Genomic DNA, 19,182 nt, shown 5'->3' with positions numbered 1-19,182 from the left:
CATCCTGAGACCAGACAGGCTTTGAGGTGCCAACATCACCAGTCAAAAAGTAGAAAATCTTGCAACAATGGAAAATTCCTGTTTTGTTCAGCTGTAACTGCAGAGGTTCAGTAATAATGGGATTCAGAAGAAGCGTGCTGGGCCCCGATCTGCTGGTGTGCACGATGTGCAGGTGGAGCTTGGGCAGGAACCTGAATAAAGCCCCTGCAGGTGTGGCCAGGCCCTGCCCTGTGCTGGCCACCACAGCGTCCAGAGCTGGCTCTGCAGAGGCACTCCAGAGCTCTGTGCAAGACTCCATTCTTCTCTTAACTCTTCTTACCCAGTGGGATAAATACCCTTGCCATCACATTCTTCCTTCTACCCATTCCTCCAATCACAATTTCCTTCTGATTTCTTATGATGTGAGTGCCCCCATGGAGAGGAATAACCCAGCGTTACTTTTACAACATGAGCGTTGCTATTTGTCATTGCTAATGGCAAAATATTTATGTCAAAGAAAGTTCACAGCTGATCACTTAGTTCTTACAATAAACACAGTCACTGTGATTTACTGTGTGGAGAGATCTGGCAGCAGCAGCAGCACAACGGGGCCGCTGCATTTGAGCCTTCTCTCAAGAAGCTCTACTTCTGTGCTGTCATGTTAAGGCAGACAAGGATCAGATGCCACGAGAGGTGTGTGGTTTGGCTCCTGGATCAGCTGGAGGCTCAGCTCCCTCCTGGGCTGGCTGGCTTTCCCAGGGGCTGCCCCAGGAGTGGGGGCAGAGCTCTGGGGCCGAGGGGTGAACGGGCTCCCTGCTGCTGTGCCAGGCACTGAGGAGCTGGGGAGAGCCCAGGGCTCCCTGCCCACACCCTGCCTCGCTGGCCTGCCCAAGCTGCTTCACCCTTGGCACTCCCCAGGCTGATCTTGCCCTGAGCTCAGTCCCTGGGGCAGCAGCTCCTGGGGCAGCCTGGCAGTCCCAGCTACTCAGTGCAGCAATTGTAAACCTTGTACTGAGCTTCCTCCTCAGCTGGCCTGGCCTCTGCTTTCTCCACACTGTCCTAGCTTCTCTTTCGGCCTCTCCTGTCTCCTACACAGCCTGGCACCTGCTGAGCATCTTTACCAGCAGGCCTTGGTGAGGTCTCGTTGTGGTTTCTAATGAGAAATTCTATTCTTTATCATAGGGATAGCCTGGAAGGGGCTGAGGTAAGCACTGTGCCTCGGTGCCTGGCTATGGCCCCTCCCCAAGCTCCAGATTCCCAAGCAGATTTATTTTCTAGGTCCCAAATAACACCAGCAGCCCCAGTCCTGCTTCTGTGGAGGGTAATACTCTCACTGAATGTATTGGGAGCAGATGAGTATTACAGTGTCTGCTCATCAAGCAAAGCTCTCAAAGTGCTTTGAAAAGATGGATTAGTTAAGGCCAGGACAAACCTGTGATAAATGTATTATCCCCATCTTAAAGTGAGGAGGTGACCATTGCCCAAGGTTAGTGAGCAGGGCTGGGGGGGACCCTGGCTCCCCTTTCTCTCATGTCACCAGGACATTTTCATGGTCCAGATGAGCTTCCCCTGGCTCATCTCCCCTGGCACTGCCCACCATGAGACCTTACAGAGGGAAAGGGGCTGACAGCCCTCTGACAGTTTATCCCAGGGGATGGAGAGGGAAAACAACCCACCTGTTTAAGCACAGGTATTCCTACTGAAATGAGCCCAGTCTGCACGGGAAAGTGCTGGAAACCTTTGCCAGGTTTGAGGGGTGGGTGGTTACAGAGAAATAGCAGGTTTTCCTCTGCTGGATCTGAGAGCAGAAGGTCTGTGCTGGGGTGTTTTGAGCAGCAAGGGAGTGCAGATGTCAGATGAACATACAGAAAATCCTGTGTTGTGAAGTGATCAAAGAATGATTCAGGTCTGCTACACTATAGATTGATATCTATGAACACATGCACGTATGTATTATCAATATATTATTTTATATATATATAAGTATATAGATATTAAACCTGCCCTTCCATAGGGGGATTCCTTTTCAGCAAACTTAACCTCTGTAAGGAAGGTATTTATTTTCAATTAAGAGCTAATCTGTGCAACCAGCTCCACTTTGAGCACAGCGAGTGCCATGAACGGCCCAAGTGTCACCCAGCAGGAGCTGTGTCTCCTCAGACACCCCAAGTGCCACCTTCGGTAGAAATAGAGCTCAGAGCACGGCCTTGGGTAGCTTGGGAGCTCCTTTCAGCCTGGCCTTGAAGATGGATTTGCATTTTTTGGTGTGCTCCCCCTTTCTCTAGTCACAAGTCTCTCAGTCCCGTTGTGAGTTTGTGCTGAGGTTTGCAGTTATTCTGGTCCAGAGACGTGGACTCTTGGTCCAAGGGCTGGGGATGATTTGTGACCCTTCCCTGAGCTGCTGGCACTGCAGCGGGGGGAAAGTGCCTTTAGCTCAGCCCTTGTTGTGTGTTTGGGCAAGATAAATGAACAGCAAAGCCAAAACCAAGCACTTGTTGGTATTCAACTGATATTGATAACATCCATCAGGTATCTGTCTGATCTGATCAAAAACCTGCATCCCCAACAACAGCTGGTGAACAGTCAAAGCAAATTGAAGGAACAATTTATTTGCAAGTTCTTTTTTTCTGCTGTACACAATCAGGTCCTGTTATTATGAGCTGAACTTACTCAGTACTGCTTGGACTAGGATTCATGCAGAGTCTCTAGCCAAAAGCACAGATTAGTTTTGTTTTATTTTATTTAAGTCCATTTGCTCTTGATCATTTTTGAACAAAATGGAGCTGTAAATCTCATTTGCAGTACATAAACAGCATAAACACCAGAAATGCTCTCTCACTGGTACTGATAGGCAAAATGCTTCTAAAGCATGATTATGCTTACCAAATGCTCAGACTCAAGATTCCTTGTGGGCATCTCTTAAAAACCCCCTCATTTTGCTAAAAGAATAAATTGAAGGTGTGAGCAAAGAGGTCTCCTGCAGCATCACCACTTAAAGTCTTTTGTAGGGGCAGGAGCTGTAGGAAAAACCCTTCCCAGGGCAAGGAATCTTTTCCATGTGCCAGCTGAGCTTTGCTTGGGTGGTTTGGTAGTATCCAATGGCAGCATAAACAGGGAATGGAATTGTATAGTGGCACAAGGCTCTAGGAGCAGCAGCTTGGATCCCTGAGGACCCTTTGGTATCAGTGCCTACTCTTTTCCTGTCTTTCTCTGCAGTGGTTTGGAGTCTGTCCATCCCTGGCTTTCTCTGTCCTGCCATCTGAGTGCATCACGTGTTTGTCCTGCCAGCTGCCTTGTCAAGTGTGATTGTCCTGGTTTAACTGGAGAGAGTGCAGAGGCTTCTCAGGGTCTGTGATGGAGAAAGGGGCAGAGTTGTAATTCACCCCTAATCTCTGGGCCCCCTTTTCCCTGCTGCAGCTGGATCCCAGCCATAAGTGCTCAAGGAGCAGCTGGGATGCACGAGAGCTGACCCCTTCTGTGGAACTGCCAAGGAATCCATCTGAGACTGGGTTTCTTCATATTTCTGGGAACTGGGTTTGTGTCTGGCACATGTTCAGCTCTGAAAAACTCGGTTCACACAGATGTGATTCTTCTGTTTGTTTGAAAATGTCCCTCTCTTGCTCTGCACACTTCATTGCTTCTGCAGTGCGTGCTTTTGTCAACCATAGTGACCACACACTAAACAAACTCTCCCCTCCCTGTCACTGGTGCATTTGAGCACTTGCACTCTTAGCAATGTCCCCAACTTCCCTGCAATTCTCCATATCTGGCTCCTCTCAAAAACTCTGGATTCCTCAAGTGTCTGGGTTGACAAGGAGTGGAACTTGCTTCCTCAGGCAGTGTTTGCTGTTTGCCTTCCTGATGGAATAAGGAGCTCTCACTCCCTGTTTACTTACTCATGAATTTTTGGTAAATCTGTCGTTCATAGTATGAAAGTTGAATCTTTTTAGAAAATAAAAGGATAAAAAAAAAAAGCGTTGTCTTCCCTCCTGTCAATGTGCCAGAAGTTTATTAATAATACATAATAATTATACGTTGTGTTTCTTAGCTGCTTTCATGTGAGGATCTAAAAGTGCTTCACAAACATTAATTAAGTAATCCTCACGCCTGCCTGGTGCAGTAACTATTGCTATCAATCTGCACTGAAATATGACAATGCAGGAGACAAAGTAAATAAGAAAATCTCCCAGATACAGGCAAGAGCAAAGCAGGTTGGAGCAGGTGCCATCATTCTGTGGCTGGGCTTTGTGTGAATCCAGGGGTTTCCCTGCCAGTTCATGGTGCCTCTGGAGCTCAGGGGTGCTGGACACAGGCTGCACACAGCAGATAAGAGATTTTCTTGACCAATGCAGTATTTTCTCTGCTGGCAAGAGGAAAAGTTGTGATTGGCAGCAGAGCCTGTGTCCTGGTTGAGAGCAGCAGAGCTGGTGGTGGCAGCTCTCTCTGAAGCAGCCTCAGCAATGGGATTTACTGATCCCTGCTCCAAGACAGCCTCTGTTACCCCAGGCAGGAGGGGTCCTCAAGGGGAAGCCCAGCAAGTGCATGCAGTGTCCCACAAGGGTCTCTAACCCTCAGCTGAGCACCCAGGGGACCTTCACAGCTTTTATGGTGTCCCCACACAATGTTCCTCCTTCTCTTCTGCTCACAAAGCTTCAGGAAGTCCTGCACAGGTGGGCTGCAAAGCTCACCTTGGTTCTTTCAGCCCTTGCACTGAACTTCTTGGGCACCTCTGTCCCATTACCTTGACTATTCCCTTGGGAACAGTTTCTGTTAGGGTAGAACAGAGATGAAAAGTAAATGAACACCAAGGTTCTGTCAGCAAATGCCCCCTCAGTTTGCAGCTGTAGCTCAGGGCTCTGAATCAAACCCAGGGTAGTCACCACAGTTATTCTCTGCCTCTAATCTTCCCCAGCTAAGAGCTGGACTGCTCTCAGCAGGTTTTGTGGCACTCAGCTGAGAGGAGCCGTGCCTGGGAAGGTGCTGCCTGTTACTGGGAGGCAGCTGAGCTCACACAGCAGCGGGCTGGGATTGCACTGGGACCTGCCAGGTTTTGGGGTGCACTCAGAGATGTGATGTCAGTGTTGGAAGGGACTGCCAGGACGTTTCCCAGGAGTGCTGAACACTCTGTGTTACCACCAGAATTCTCAGATACATCAACCTCTGATTTCTCTTCACCGAGGAGATGTCAAGTGATGTGACTGGCATTTATTTCTGGTTCATTTTGATGAAGTGGTGGGTTTGGTAACTCCAGGTATATTGGATCCTACTTCCTGTCATTTTTTGATCCTTTGAAGTAAATTAGAAGCAGATGAAGTGTAGTGTAGGAATTACAATTAATTCCTACCAGTCAGAGCCCTACTAGCCCTGCCTTGGCCATAGCAGCTGTTACCAAAGGGAGTTTTTGAGGACCAGGAGCCTCATGCATTCTTCATGGCACCCAAAGTGCTGACAGACCCAGCACTTGCTGTGTGTTCTGGCTGCTCCTGACTGCAGGTTCCTTCTGTGGCTCAGCAGGACAGGACACTGCTGGCATGTCCTGATCAGGAGATATTCCCCCAAACATAAGATGTGCTGCCTTCTAGAGCACACCAGCTATCAGAGTGCATTTTGCTAATTGACATGTTTGTGTTCTCTCTGTCTGTGTTTACGCACAATGTTATTCTATAGGTGTAACCTTAGACTTCCTGCAATCCCTGGGAATGGTCTCATTTAACATCTGCAGCCCTGGCCAAAGCTCCAGCACATGCCCACTCAAATATCAGGTTTTCACCATGCTAGGCAAGTGCATCAGGTCTCACCAGAGGGTTCTTTGGCCTCTCTTTTCTCTCTTCTGAGCACTGGGGCAGGTGCAATTCCATTAATTTTACATGTTTGTTAAGCTAAAGGACACATTTGCTCAAGTTTCTGGCTATGAATGAATGGCCATGAACTAAACCCACTTGACTTAACAGTTATTTTTAAAGTTGCTCTTAAGAGCTTCTGTAAAGTGGCTGTGAAATACATCTTAGTTTGCACTGTCTTCTGGAAAATTTGCTTCATGGTCCAGATAATTTGAGCATGGCAGTGCCACTTCCAGGAGTTATAGATGTAATTAATTGAATCTATAAACTCTTTGGAGGGAGTTCTGTCTTTTTGTTCTGTGTTTATATAGCACTAAGTACATCAGGGTCTTGACTCACAGCTCGTGAATGCTACCCCCAAAACGAGTAATAAATATGTTTTACAGAGAAAGCAAAAACTGCTGCCCAAAGGTATGGGATTATTGTCCCTAGCTGCTGATGCTGTCAGCAGGCTGGTCTGTTTGCCCAGGAGGAGGCTGTGCCTCTGCTCACAGCCAGGCTGGGAGCTGTGTCCAGCAGGGCTCGGGGACCCTTGGGGCAGGGATGTCCAGGGCAGGGAGAGGGGCAGGCACAGGAGCTCAGTGCTACACCCACCTGTGCGGTGTGTCCCGGCTGCTGCTGCTCTCAGCTGGCCCCACAGCAGCCGGGGATGTTCCGGGGGTGTTCCTGGGGTATTCCTCAGCACATTCCAGGGGTGTTCCTGGGGTATTCCTGAGCACATTCCAGGGGTGTTCCTGGGGTATTCCTGAGCACATTCCAGGGGTGTTCCTGGGCTATTCCTGAGCACATTCCAGGGGTGTTCCTGGGCTATTCCTGAGCACATTCCCGGAGTGTTCCTGGGGTATTCCTGAGCACATTCCCGGGGTGTTCCTGGGGTATTCCTGAGCACATTCCAGGGGTGTTCCTGGGCTATTCCTGAGCACATTCCAGGGGTGTTCCTGGGCTATTCCTGAGCACATCCCAGGGGTGTTCCTGGGCTATTCCTGAGCACATTCCAGGGGTGTTCCTGGGGTATTCCTGAGCACATTCCAGGGGTGTTCCTGGGGTATTCCTGAGCACATTCCAGGGGTGTTCCTGGGGTATTCCTGAGCACATTCCAGGGGTGTTCCTGGGGTATTCCTGAGCACATCCCAGGGGTGTTCCTGGGGTATTCCTGAGCACATTCCCGGGGGCATTCCCGGCTGCTCCCTGCCCTGATGATCCTTCCCTGGTGTGCACGGGAGGGAAGGCTGCACCCACAACTGCTGTGATTTCACATGTAAATCAGTAGCTGGAATACACGAATGTGTCTTGAAGTTTATACGAGCAATTATTAATCTGTGTGTGTAAAAGCAGGATAATTGTGTGAGTTGTGTGAGGTGCAGCTGTGGTGCACAGCAGTTGTGTGGCAATGGTCAGCAATCAGAACCTTTCTATTAGTAATTCATTATCCTGAGGGGAGCTACGTCTCTTCCTAAATCTTCTTTTTTCCTTTTCCACCAGGTCCTTAAGCAGCTCATATCTTTATCAGCTGTCTTATCATCACTTGTTCCCTGTGTTATCAGCTACCTGTTGGAATAGTTCTTTCCCTTAGCACTTGCCAGGGGAATTGGCCACAACCCTGGCAGAAGGCTCCTTCCTGCTCACAAAAATGATCTTTTGCATTAAAAGTACATTGAAACCCCTCTTTAAAAGGCTGAGCAGTAAAGGTCCTTCACCACTGTCCTCCTTGCTGCTCTTTCCCAGGGTGTTTCTGGTGAGTCCAGTAGCTCTGTGTGCTTGAACTCAGCTCCATGGCACTGCTGTGCTCTGTCCTGCCCAAAAGTGAGGGAGGGGACAGCCTGCAGTCCCCTGCTGGGGGGCAGTGCCACATCGGGGTCATGGCTTCGCTCTGAGTTTCCTGCTCCAACTCCAAGAGGGGATTTTTAGTCTCTTGCACCCCTGACCAACATCTGCAAAGATCTCTCTGCTTTTCCCATCCTTGTCTGGTTGGACACAAATCCTTTGGGCAGCACTCCTTTGCCCTGTGCTTGTACATCAGAGCCCTGATTCGAGGGGCAAACCAAACACAGCCTGTGTTTTCACAGCCCTGCTGAACAGCACCGCTCCTGCCTGTGTTCCTCAGAAGGAACACAAATAAAGCTGAGTTGGGCCAGCTGTCTCCCTTCTGATTTTGTATCCTAGGTGGTCAACAGCTAATGATTAATCTTAAATGTCACCTCTTTTCCTCTTAGACTGAGTCCTTAAACTGTTGGGATGTGTGAATACATTTTAAGTAAAGCACCGATCCCCGTGCCAAAGAACAGAGCAAGTGTGGCAATGCTCCAGCCTTTGCACCTGTTCTGGTTTGCTCTTTGTGTGAAGTGCTGCATAATTGTCTTCTTCATTAGCTGCCTGCTGAATTCTGGTTTGTGAGGGATTAAAAACTCCAATGCCTATGGATTATCTCAAATGTTTTCCTTTGGGACACAGTACAGAGTGAAGGTTTTTTGGAGCTATATGTACAAGGGATGGAAGATGCTTTCCCCTGCCCTTTGTCAAAGTTCCCTCTCCAGAGCAAGTGTCAGACAGAGCTGATCCCCCCTCCTGCCTCTGGGCACACGCAGGGCTCTGATCCAGCTGGACCTGCCTGGAGGCAAAATGAAACCCTTGCTAAGAGTGGGAAACTTCAGCACACACACAGCTCAGCATCTGAGCCATCCCCTCACGGTCAGCAGGTCTAAAGCAGCTTCTTTGAGCGTGTAGCAAAGAGGGAGCATGTTACGGTGCTTTGAAAGGACCCATTTCACTGATGAGGCCAGGAGTGCGTGCTGATGAATTTTCTGTAAAAATAGGGACATTTTCCTCCTCCAGCACAAATTCTTAAGTGCTTCAGGTTGATGTGACATCTGCAACATCCAAGAAGCCTACAGAGATTTGTTTCTGTGGAACAGATGTTTAACAATCCAAATTTTATTTTATGTTTTTGTCTGTTTGGACAGTTTCTTGTCATCTGCTCTTTGTGATGGTAACCGTGACAGTGCTGGGTCCAGGAGCTGTGAGAAAGGGCCGACACAGGGAAGGAAAGATAGTTTTTTTTCTCTAATTCAGCAATCAGCCTGCCTCTGCACATTCAGCTCTAGTCCTTTCCCCTCCCTGGTGACAGCAACACTTGGTTCTCTCTCCTACTGGCACTGCAGAGCCAGTCTCATTGCAAGAGAGTGGGGAGAACTTCTCTTTGACCTCATTGGGAAATATCCTCCCAAACTGCCCAGCAAGGCCCCTCTGGAAGCAGCAATCCATGTGGCAGCAGCTCCAGGATGGAGCTGCCCTTGCAGGAGCTTGGTTAGCTCAGTAGCCTGGTAGGAGGCTTGAAGCTTTCTGTCATTCTGACATTTCTGCTGGGGAAAACAAAGACATAAACCTTCTCCAGGGGCTTGTAGAGGGTGCTGGGGGCTCCCAGGGGCAGCCCCCACGCTGGAACTGCTGCAGCAGCAGGCACTGCCCAGCCAGGGAGCAGCCAGGGCCTTCTCACCAGGTTATAAATCTCAGCCCTTAACTGGTTGTGCAAGGATACTCTTCCTCCCCAGGTGAAGAATCACATGGCCATAAAATTCTGTAATGTAAACACAGCAGATGTGGTCAGAATCCTATTTGGATAGATTTATAGCCTAACTGTGGAGCAGCAACCTTGCCTGGGCTTTGTGCCACCAGTAATTAATATGCACCCTGGGCTCTGTTTTCCTTCTGGACAGTGTCCTTCTGCGAGCTTGTGTGCTAGACTGTAAGCATGAGAGTCTGCTGTCTACTGAGAGACTTTCCTGGGGAGCTGTGCTGGAAAGCTGTGGCCCTGCAGATTGTGTGGAAGTGAGGGAGAGTGAATAGGCAAATTTGGGAGAGCAGCACTTCCCCAGCACGTGTAAAGCCTCCAGGTAGCTGGCACTGAGTCTTTGTGCAGTGGTGTTCATAAAGACTGTCAATGTTTGCCATAGGTTCTGCCTACACTGAGATGAAGAGGTTGCTGGAGAAACCACATCTGCTGGCATTGAACAGCGATCTCCAGCTCTCTGCCCTGACTGTGCCACATTTGTGGGAGGCAGTGGTCGCATTTAGCTGCAAAAAGCTTGGAACACAGTCTCCCTGCTGCTTATTTATTCCAGTCTAATTAATTCAGCCAAACATGTCCCCGTAGGCGTCACTCAGGGACCGCTCCCGTGAGGTCTGAGCGTCCCCCCAGAGCTGTCTGGAGGTGTGCTGGCCTCTGCTGAAGGGGATCTGTGCAAGAGGAGCTGACTGTCCACTGACACCGCCTGGAGCTCTGCGATGACACAGACAAAGGTGTCACAGGTTTATCGCCAATAAACCCCCCCAGCAGCAGTGGTGGCAGCAGGGTCCCATTTGGCCCTGCCCCAGAGTGGCAGGAGACCAGATGAGGATGGATTGTGTTGTCTCAGTATTTCCCTCCTGTCCTGAAATGGGTGAAGCCACCATTTCATCCTCTTGTCTTACAGCTTTTCTTGGAGCAGCGCTGGTGGCCCTTGCTTCCCTCCTCCTCCACGTGTTCACACCCAGAGGTGACCACAGGAGTTACCAGCCCTCCCAGCTGCCCAGACTTGCCATTTCTCATCTCAGGTCATCTCTTGGGCATTCATTTGCAACTCTCCACGTCAAAAACACTGAAAAGTAATGAAGGAATTAAAGAAAAATGAAGAGAGAGGAGAGAAATGGACCCATTTTATTCCAGGGGTTATGATCCCAGCACTGGAATTAGGCACAATTTTCAATTTGGGTGCTTACTCACATATGAAATCCATTGTCATTATCACCCTTGGAGTAAATCCCTCCCTCTTCTCCCAGTGCCCTTGTATGGGGGAGTTTGGCCATTGTGAGCCCTCACCCTGTGTTGGTAGGGTCACAAGAGAAAATTTGTCTCTAATTAATGACCAATGACCTTGTGCCATTCAAAACTATCTGGCAAGTGATGAGCACAAGATGCTGGCACATTAAAATCTGTCACTGTCAGGATCTGACTTTGGAGCAAGCCCTGTTGCATTCCTGGGTTGGTTGTTCTGTCATTAATGAGATTTCTCTACCCTTTTCTGTCTCTGCTTGGAAAACACGGTGCTGGCAGGCCAGCAGTGCCACCAACATAGGCCTCAACAGCAAAATGGATGTGGCTTGGTTAGGCTCAGTGCTCAGTGTGAGTGTTATGTGTATAATTTATATACATAACATATATGTATATGAACATAACACATAAAGTGTTATGTGTATAAATTATGGTATTTTCCCAACTGTGAAAACGTGGCTGCCCCACCTCAGGCACGGGGAGGGCTCGGGGGGCACTGCTGGGGCTTCCTGGGTGGACGTGGGGCTGCTGGAAACTCAGCTTTACCTGCAGCAGCTCTCAGGGACTCCCCAGGGTGGTGATTCTGCGTGGTGTGGCACAGTCTAATCCTCAGTGGTGTGTCTGAAGCCACAGAGACTGGACTGCAAAGGCTACACCACATCTGCGATCCAGGCACTCGCTAGGGCTGGATCAAAGTCTTGTGTGGCAAGAGGTTCTGTGCTCTGTGACCCCACTGCACATTAGCCCAAAATAACTCCTCGTGGGGGCAGTTTTACAGCACCTGTGCAGGCCAAATTACTTCTCTGGAAAGAAACAGATTAGGTGAAAGGACCCATTTTTCTGATCGATGACTTAAGCTGTATTGACCAAATGACAGCCGCTCTGTAAGGCCGGTTGCCATGGGATTGTCCAATACCTTCAGGGGAAAAAAAATGGAATTAAAAATAGTTTCTTTGTATTCAGCAGTCAATGGTGTAGCAGCATTAATGCTAGGGCTTGTGTTTTGGTCTGGTTTGTACTTCCCCTGCTGCTTACAGAGCTCTGTGGTGGATTGTGAGGTTTCAGGTGAGGTAAGAGGCGGGTGGGCCCTGGGATGCTCCGGCGTGCCGTGCCCATGACCAGCATTCCCTGTGCTGGTAAAGGCCTGAGGAAGCTCTGCACTGATGGTTCCTCACCTCTTCATCCTCAAAGAGACTCCCCACAGTGCCAGCATTGCTGCAGAGCTTGAGCTGAGCCTTCACCCCAACTCTGCTGCAGGAAAAGCAGCAAGTCCTCTCTGTGCCCTGTGGCTGCTGGCCCCACGACAGCTCCTCACCAGATTCCCAGAGCAGTTCAGGGTCACTGCACGGTCCCACACCGGCAGCAAGGCTCCAAAGCCTTTGGAAGGGTGCACAGAGCGTGGGTGGAATGCAGGTTATTTGCTGTCTGAGGTGAGCAATACACGCTATATTCAGAATGACCAAACCAGTCTAAATATAGAGATAAGAGCAGGGCTGTAGTTGAGATTTCTGAGCAAATGCTTCCCCCACTGCTGGGGGAAGGCTATAAAAGTGCTTAAACTGTCAAATTTGCTCTTTTTAGATTTACTGAATGATACAAGGCAGTTTGTGTGGAGTAAGGTGTTTGCATTAGCAGCACTAACAATGGTGAAGGTCAAAGGTAACGTGGAGATATTCCCTATGGGATGATCCATCTCTAATGTACACCAGCAGATTTCTAAAACTCTTCTCACTGCCCTCTTTCCCCCTTCCCATTATTAACATTCAGGGATGTTTCAGGGAAAGGAGTACTCTTAAAATTTCATACTCTCATAGAGGTGCAAACCATTCCTGGGGCTGGCAGCGTTAAAGGGAGATTTGCAGTCATCAAAATGCTAAAGGCGCCTGAGCTTTTCAGAGGAGAGCTACTCATTGACTGCAGGACAAGGGTGTGCAGAGGATTAGCACTCAATAAATCCATCACAGGTGTACCAAGATGTTATTACTTGGGTTTGGAATATCCTGAAATAGCTCACCACCTTGGCAATTTTTGCATCATTGATGTACTCTCAGCTGGATAATATGACTTTCTAGAAATGGAGCTAGATAGATCTAGATAAACTGAGCTGTTTTAAGAGTGTCTGTCTCTCTTATTCATATAGTTCTTCAATTTGTGTTCCAGGAGAAATAATAATATTCTCTAGGGGCGCCATTCATTCACATGTTCAAAACAGAGCCCCAGATGCAAACACCAATAAAACACAACGTTCTTAATTAACAGCCTCAGAGAGCATGACATCAGGCAGGTACTACCAGCCCCTTAGAACAAAGTACACTTGGAACCAGGTGCAGCTATTTACCAAAAGCTTCCAGAAAGCCAGCAGTAAAACTGTTTGTTTTTCCAACACATGTTGTGCACTCATTGTTATTTCTCTAGATGGAAGAAGCAATCTGAGACACTAAAAATACACACCTTAGACCAACAGAGCTGTAAAATGATGCTAAATAAACAGTAATTCAAGGAAATCTTCCTCATTACAGTTTTACCTTCTGGGTGAGGCAGAAAAGGTTATAGGGCAGGATTTTATTTGAGGGGGAGCACTGGGCTCTGGGGACATCCCTTAGCAGTGAGGGCGCAGCCAGGGGGCACAGCAGGACAGCTGCCCTTGGGAGCTCTGGTGTGGGATGTGAGCAATGAAATCTGTCCTTTGGGATGAACTCTGCTTTCAGAGGAGTCAGAGAGTGGGTGCAGTTTGTGCTCTCCCCTCTGCAGCACCGTGCAGAGCAGGGAGCTGGGGATGGAGCCGAGCTGTGCCAGGGGAGGGCAGGCACGGGAGCCCTGGGGCTGGGAGCGGGGCAGGCTGGAGGATCAGTGCACTGCTTGTGTCGAGGACAGGCTGCAGAGAGGCTCTGAGACACGAGCCACACTGGCTGCAGACCTGGGGAGCCCTGGGGACGGGGAAGGTCCCGTGTTACCTGCAGGCTGTGAGTTGCAGTGGTGACACAATCTGGCATCGCCTATAAAGCTGCAGCCACAGAGTGGCTTTGAAGCAGTGGTGTTCCCTGTTTCAGACCCAGGGACAATGGGAAAAAGTCACTTTTCCTAAAATAGCTGGCATGTCAAAACCTAGATTTTATTTATTGACCTTTCCAAAACCCATAAAAAGAAGTCCTTTTACAGAAGTAGCTGCTGCCTCGTGCCCGGCTCCGGAGGCTTGGGAAGCATGTGGGACCCAGCGTGGCTCCTGCTGGGATCACTGGGAGCCACACATGGGATCTGGGCCCTTGGGCCTGGCCTTGTACATAATTCATTGGTGTGCTTTTTAAAAAAGACTTTTGCTCTGCCTTGTGTCAGCCACACGCTTCTGACTCAGTTCAACGGCTTATTCTTTCACTTAAGCTCTGCCCTTGTTCTGACAAAGGATTTCTAGTAGTTTAGTTTTTGTTACTAACAGCCTGTAGAAGGCTGTAGATGCAGATGTTATTTTCCTGGTAATGCAGAATTTCACTGGGCTGGGGTACTTTTTCAGCCTGTCCATCAGACAGATAAAACAGGCTCCTTTATTCTCCACTGTCAGCTTTTTCAAAGGCTCTTCCAAAGCAGGTGCATAAATTAAAACAAAATAGAAGTCAGAGGAAAACTCTTAAGTCTGTACCCTACTGAGAGGGATTATGGGGAGTGGAAAGTATGAGTCATGGCATGGCCACTTCTTGGAGCCAGAGCTAATGCGGCTCCCACAGGGCAGGGGAGAGTCCTCAGGAGGGGCAGCCTGCCCTCGCCTCTTGAAAAGCCATTTCCACTCCTGCAAATTTGATCACAGTTAAAAAAAAAGTAAAAAAGAAAAAAGGAACCATGTTGGTGAGATGTACTTATCCTTTGATCTTTCCCTAAAGTCTGGTTTCTTGGCCGGATTTCCAGGTATTTGAGTACTGAGAACGTGGCAGTGTTTTAACGCTGTTTTGGCAGTTCAGTCGCTGTGCTCTGGGATTTATCCTGGCTGCCCTTTATCTCTGCAGCCACACTTGCACATGGAACCTGAACTAAATGCCCAAGGCTAAAACTCTGCCTCTGATGATTGTCTCCTGTGTGCCAGGAGTGCCCCATGGCAGGGAGGTGGCTGTGCCTGGCCTGCAGTGAGAGCTGCTCTCCTGCATGGCCCACAGACATTCTGGTTAATATTCCTCCCCCTGCACAACACTGCACAAATATTGAGCTTTTAAAGTATTAACTGGGAAGATGAAGGTGCAATGAGGCTGGGAGTTCTGGGGTTGGGGTCCATCTTGTAATATCCTCCCTGACAAATTCAGGATCTGCAAACCAAGTGCACTGCCTGGTGAGTGAGCTGCAGATCAAGGGGTAATAGGGGCAGCTTGCTGGCATCACTTGGGACCTTTTATCCTTCCCAACAATCTGAAAAGGCAGAGAACCAAAATCCCACAGTCAGTCCGTACTTGTGAAAATTTCTGAGGTTAACAAGGACTGTCTCAGTCTCAACTTTCACAAAGACAGGTTTAATGGAAATGAAAAAAACAACCCTTGTTTGTAAGGTTTTTATTTTTAAACCAGACAAACCCAGGAGATGGATTAAACTGAGGAATGCCTTGTTCTTCAGTTTATTCTCAAAATATAACGCACATCCAGAGGGATATAATTTTTCTGTTAAGTTTACCACGCTATCTTTGTTAGATTCATTCCTGGTGATTCACTTGTCACAATAAGAAGCTCAGCTGAGAAACAGAGCACGGCGGCTCCAGGACGGTGTCGGGGCTCTGGGGCTGGGCTGGTCCCTCACCCCTGCGGCTCCTCACACGTGGGACAGCTCTTGGAGCACACCTGAGCTCCAGCTCCATGCTGGGGAACGAGGCTGCTCATCCCAGCACTGCTTGTGTCCCCTGGGAGCCCAGAGCCTGTTCATTGCCCTGAGCAGAGAAACGCTCTCTGTGGCAACAGCTCTGCTGGCCCGACACCAGTGGAAGATTTGAGTGCCAGTTACCCAAAACCCAGGGGGTCCAAGGTGTAAAATGATGTGATAGCTCATGGTGACAGCTGTGGTGCCTCCCTCGGAGTTGCACTGGCAACTCTTCTGTCTGTGCTCTCACCTCTACCTCCCCCTTTCATCTCCATCCTCCCCCACCTGCATCTCCTTTATTTCCACCTGCCCAGAGCAGCCCAGCGTTCCCCCCTGCCTCAGAGGGGTTTGTGCCAGCAGGCCCCTTTATCCTTGCTCTAACTCTGGCCTGGAGGTGTCAGGGCCATTACCCTGTAACTCCTGTGTCCTTTTCCTTGCTCACCTGTCGTGCAGTGTCCCGGCTGTGAGCGCTTCCAGCCCCGCTGCCTGCACGCTTTTGCTGATTGATGCCAGCTCAGGGTCTGGCACAGCAGTGCCAGTGCTTGGGTAGCTGGAAAAAAATGCATTCCTTGGTAGGATTTTCAGTGAGACAGCCCAGCAGTTCAAGGTTGTGATACAAATACTTTTCTGCCAATGCTTACATCAGCTGTGCTGAGTTCACACGTCAGAGCACTTGCAGTGATTTCCTTCGTGCTGACTAACACGACCATGAAGGCTGTGGCTGGTTCCACCTCTTCAGAGCTTGACTCACCAGCTTCGTTCAGAGCATCAGTTGCCAAAGTCGAAGTTAGACTTTATGAATCATATTTATTTATATTAGGGAGGTCTAGTCCTGGGCCAGGAGCCTGCTGTGTCAGTGAGGTGCTGCGCAGCATCCTGGCCCAATGGCTTGACTGTGTTGCTCCTAAGAGCAGGGAGGCACCCACAAAGACTGGGGAATACTATTTGTCTTCTTGCCAAATCCTCATAGGAGATGCTGGGAAGGAGAGAAAGCTTTGGCCTTCCTGGATAGGAAGGGGACCACACCACTGTGCTGCAGAAAAACATTCCCTTTCCACACTGCTGCTAAAACCAGTCACTGGTGTAAGATGGATACAGAGGTTTAGGTTTTAGTGGTTTACCATGACTCTTTCATAGCAGAAACTTCATTCTGAGGAAAAGATAAATGCTCCCAGAATTGGCAAATTAGTGCATTATCCCCTAGATTAATTACTGTAAAGTGAAACTGGGTGCTCGTTATTTATTCAAAGCTTCGCTAGAAGTGTGTGGTGGCTGGGGAGCCGGGAGGTGTGAGCGGTGCAGAGGGAAGGACAGAGCCGGGTGGGGGTCAGGACAGAGCCGGGTGGGGGTCAGGACAGAGCCGGGTGGGGGTCAGGACAGAGCCGGGTGGGGGTCAGGACAGAGCCGGGTGGGGGTCAGGACAGAGCCGGGTGGGGGTCAGGACAGCCGGGCTGAGCCCTGCCTCTGCCGGGGGAGGGAGGGAGGGGGCCGAGGGCCGGATCCGCAGCGTGGGAAGCGCCTGTTCTGGCAGGGAACCACCACACCTTGCTCCCGCTGCTGACACTTGTTCACACATAGCATTTCAGTGGCATCTCTGTAGTGTTCTCTGTGCTTTCAGGCAACTCCAGCTCCATTTTTCCCCTCAGTAGTAGTGAAAACTCCTTCCTGTTTAACCAGCTAGCTGGCTGATCCCCCCCGACCTGTCCAAGGCGTCCCGAGGCTGCCCCCACAGTGATGCTGATAAGCAGCCTTTTCACAGGGAAAAGTCTGTAGGAAAGCCAAATCTCGTCTGCACGTGTAGAGCCACTGAATTCAGCAGCACCAGGGCAGGGATGAGCTTGGCCCCAGGCAGTTTTTTTCTGCAGCTCTCCCAGCCTTGTGCAAAAAAATCAGCGGGATAATTGACAGGTCTGGGTGTCTGCTGCTGCCTTGTTTGCTTTTGCCTTCCATGCCTTACTGTGGCTTTGAAATGCAAATTGCAAACTTTATGTGGTCTGTCAAAGGGAGTTTGAGTTATTTTGATGTATTTTTGATGTGCTCTGGAGCATCACAAACTTTGAGGTTTACTTGGGAAGGTAAGAACCGCTTATCATCAAAGATGACAGCACAGGAAGGGGCCGAGGGAATTTGCAGTGAGGGCTGAAAGCTGAAGCATCACCGTGTGGAGCTCCAGTGCTCACCGGGAGGTTCAGGCATCAGCGTGTCAGGTGTCACCTCCTCAACCCTTTTCTGTGCTGGCATTTGGCAGAGGATACCTGCCCAGAGCTGGGGCCGTGCAGGACAGGGGTACCAGGCTTTTATTCCATCCTGCACTGCTGCTGCACCAGCACAGCCCCTCTTTTGTCTCTGTGTGTGTGTCCCTGTACGTACCGGGCTGTTTAAACATCGTGGTGTGGTGGGCAGAGCTGGCCCCGTGCGTGCTGGGGAGCACAGAGCCAGCCCCCCAGCTCTGGGGAGTATTTTAGGCACTGGTGTAAGACAAATGAGAAATGCCGTTCCTTCAGTGGGCTACAGAAACTGGGTTGTATTGAAAGAAATGTTATATAAGGGCCTAAAATTAGCAGGATGGAAAAAGAAGTCTGCTAAATACTCCAGTCTCTCTGTTGACACAAGCAGACTTCCACCAGAAGGGGAGGGCTCCTTAATTATAGTTTTCTGACGTATTCCGGAAATTAGGGATTGAAAGAGGCCGTGAGCTTGGGTTGCCCACCCCAGTGAGTTACTTGGGGGGAGGATGACCCAGACAGCCCTGACCCCTAACTCCCTCCCCATATAGGATCTGACCTGGGGTGGGAACAGGTTGTGTCTCACCTCCAGGGTAAGGAAACCCTGTCACAGCACAGCTGGCATCGAGCAGGCAAATGGAGCTGGCGTTGGTGCATTTCTGGAGGGAGCGGTGTGGGAACCATTAGCTGCTCCCCCCGAGGCAGGTTATCCATGGATGAGCATCCCTGCGGGAGGAAACAGTGGCCTGTTTGCCCCTGCTAGGCACCCAGACAAACTGGTGGATTTTTGGAGCACCCAGCTGTTGAACCGAGCCTGTTGTGCAGTACGGCTGAGGTTTGTTCTTCCAGCTTTCGGCTCTGCCAGCAGACTGGCTTGTTTGCTGTTGGTGGTTTATCCCATAAACTGCAACCTTAGAGTCCCTCCCTGCCCTGTAGATAGCGGCTGTGTTCTGCTCTTTGTCCAGAGCAGTGCTCCGCGGGCATGGTGAGTCCCGGAGCTCCGGACACTGCCCGGGAGCCGGGAGCAGGGCCGGGGGAAGGAGGGCTCGGGGCCGATCGGCTGCCGGGGATGCTCCTCTCCGGCTGCCGGGGATGCTCCTCTCCGGCTGCCGGGGATGCTCCTCTCCGGCTGCCGGGGATGCTCCTCTCCGGCTGCCGGGGATGCTCCTCTCCCGGCTCAGGCAGCTGCCGCATCCCGGCCTTGGCGCGCCTCTCCCGGGGCTCATCCCTGACACAAACATCATCGCCCCCGCGCCCGGCATGGCAGGAAATGCCTTTATTTAGAGCTGGGAAGCACAGCCGTGCTCCCCAGCCGCCCGGAGCCGGGGCTTGCCTCGCATATGCTCCCAGCACCTTCCCAGCAGCAGCAGCAGCAGCAGCAGGAGGAGGAGGAAGGCCAGGCTCTGGCTCCTGCCGTGCCCGGCCAGGTGACCCTCGGCAGGTGCTGCCTGAGCCCAGGATCTGGGCACGGCAAAGGGAGCCCTGTCCCGGCCCGCAGCAGCT

General features: G+C 50.3%; 1 protein-coding gene across 1 annotated transcript in view; it reads left to right on the top strand.

Moving 5' to 3' along the window:
• KCNB1 (potassium voltage-gated channel subfamily B member 1) overlaps positions 1 to 19,182 on the top strand; it is a 99,260-nt gene that overhangs the window by 7,953 nt on the left and 72,125 nt on the right. The gene's annotated exons all lie outside the window — the stretch shown is intronic.

Source organism: Cyanistes caeruleus, chromosome 16 (assembly GCF_971803275.1).
Source record: "Cyanistes caeruleus chromosome 16, bCyaCae1.hap1.1, whole genome shotgun sequence".
NCBI lineage: Eukaryota > Metazoa > Chordata > Aves > Passeriformes > Paridae > Cyanistes > Cyanistes caeruleus.
The sequence above is the reverse complement of the archived record's forward strand: the minus strand, read 5'-3'. Positions and strand labels throughout refer to the sequence as shown.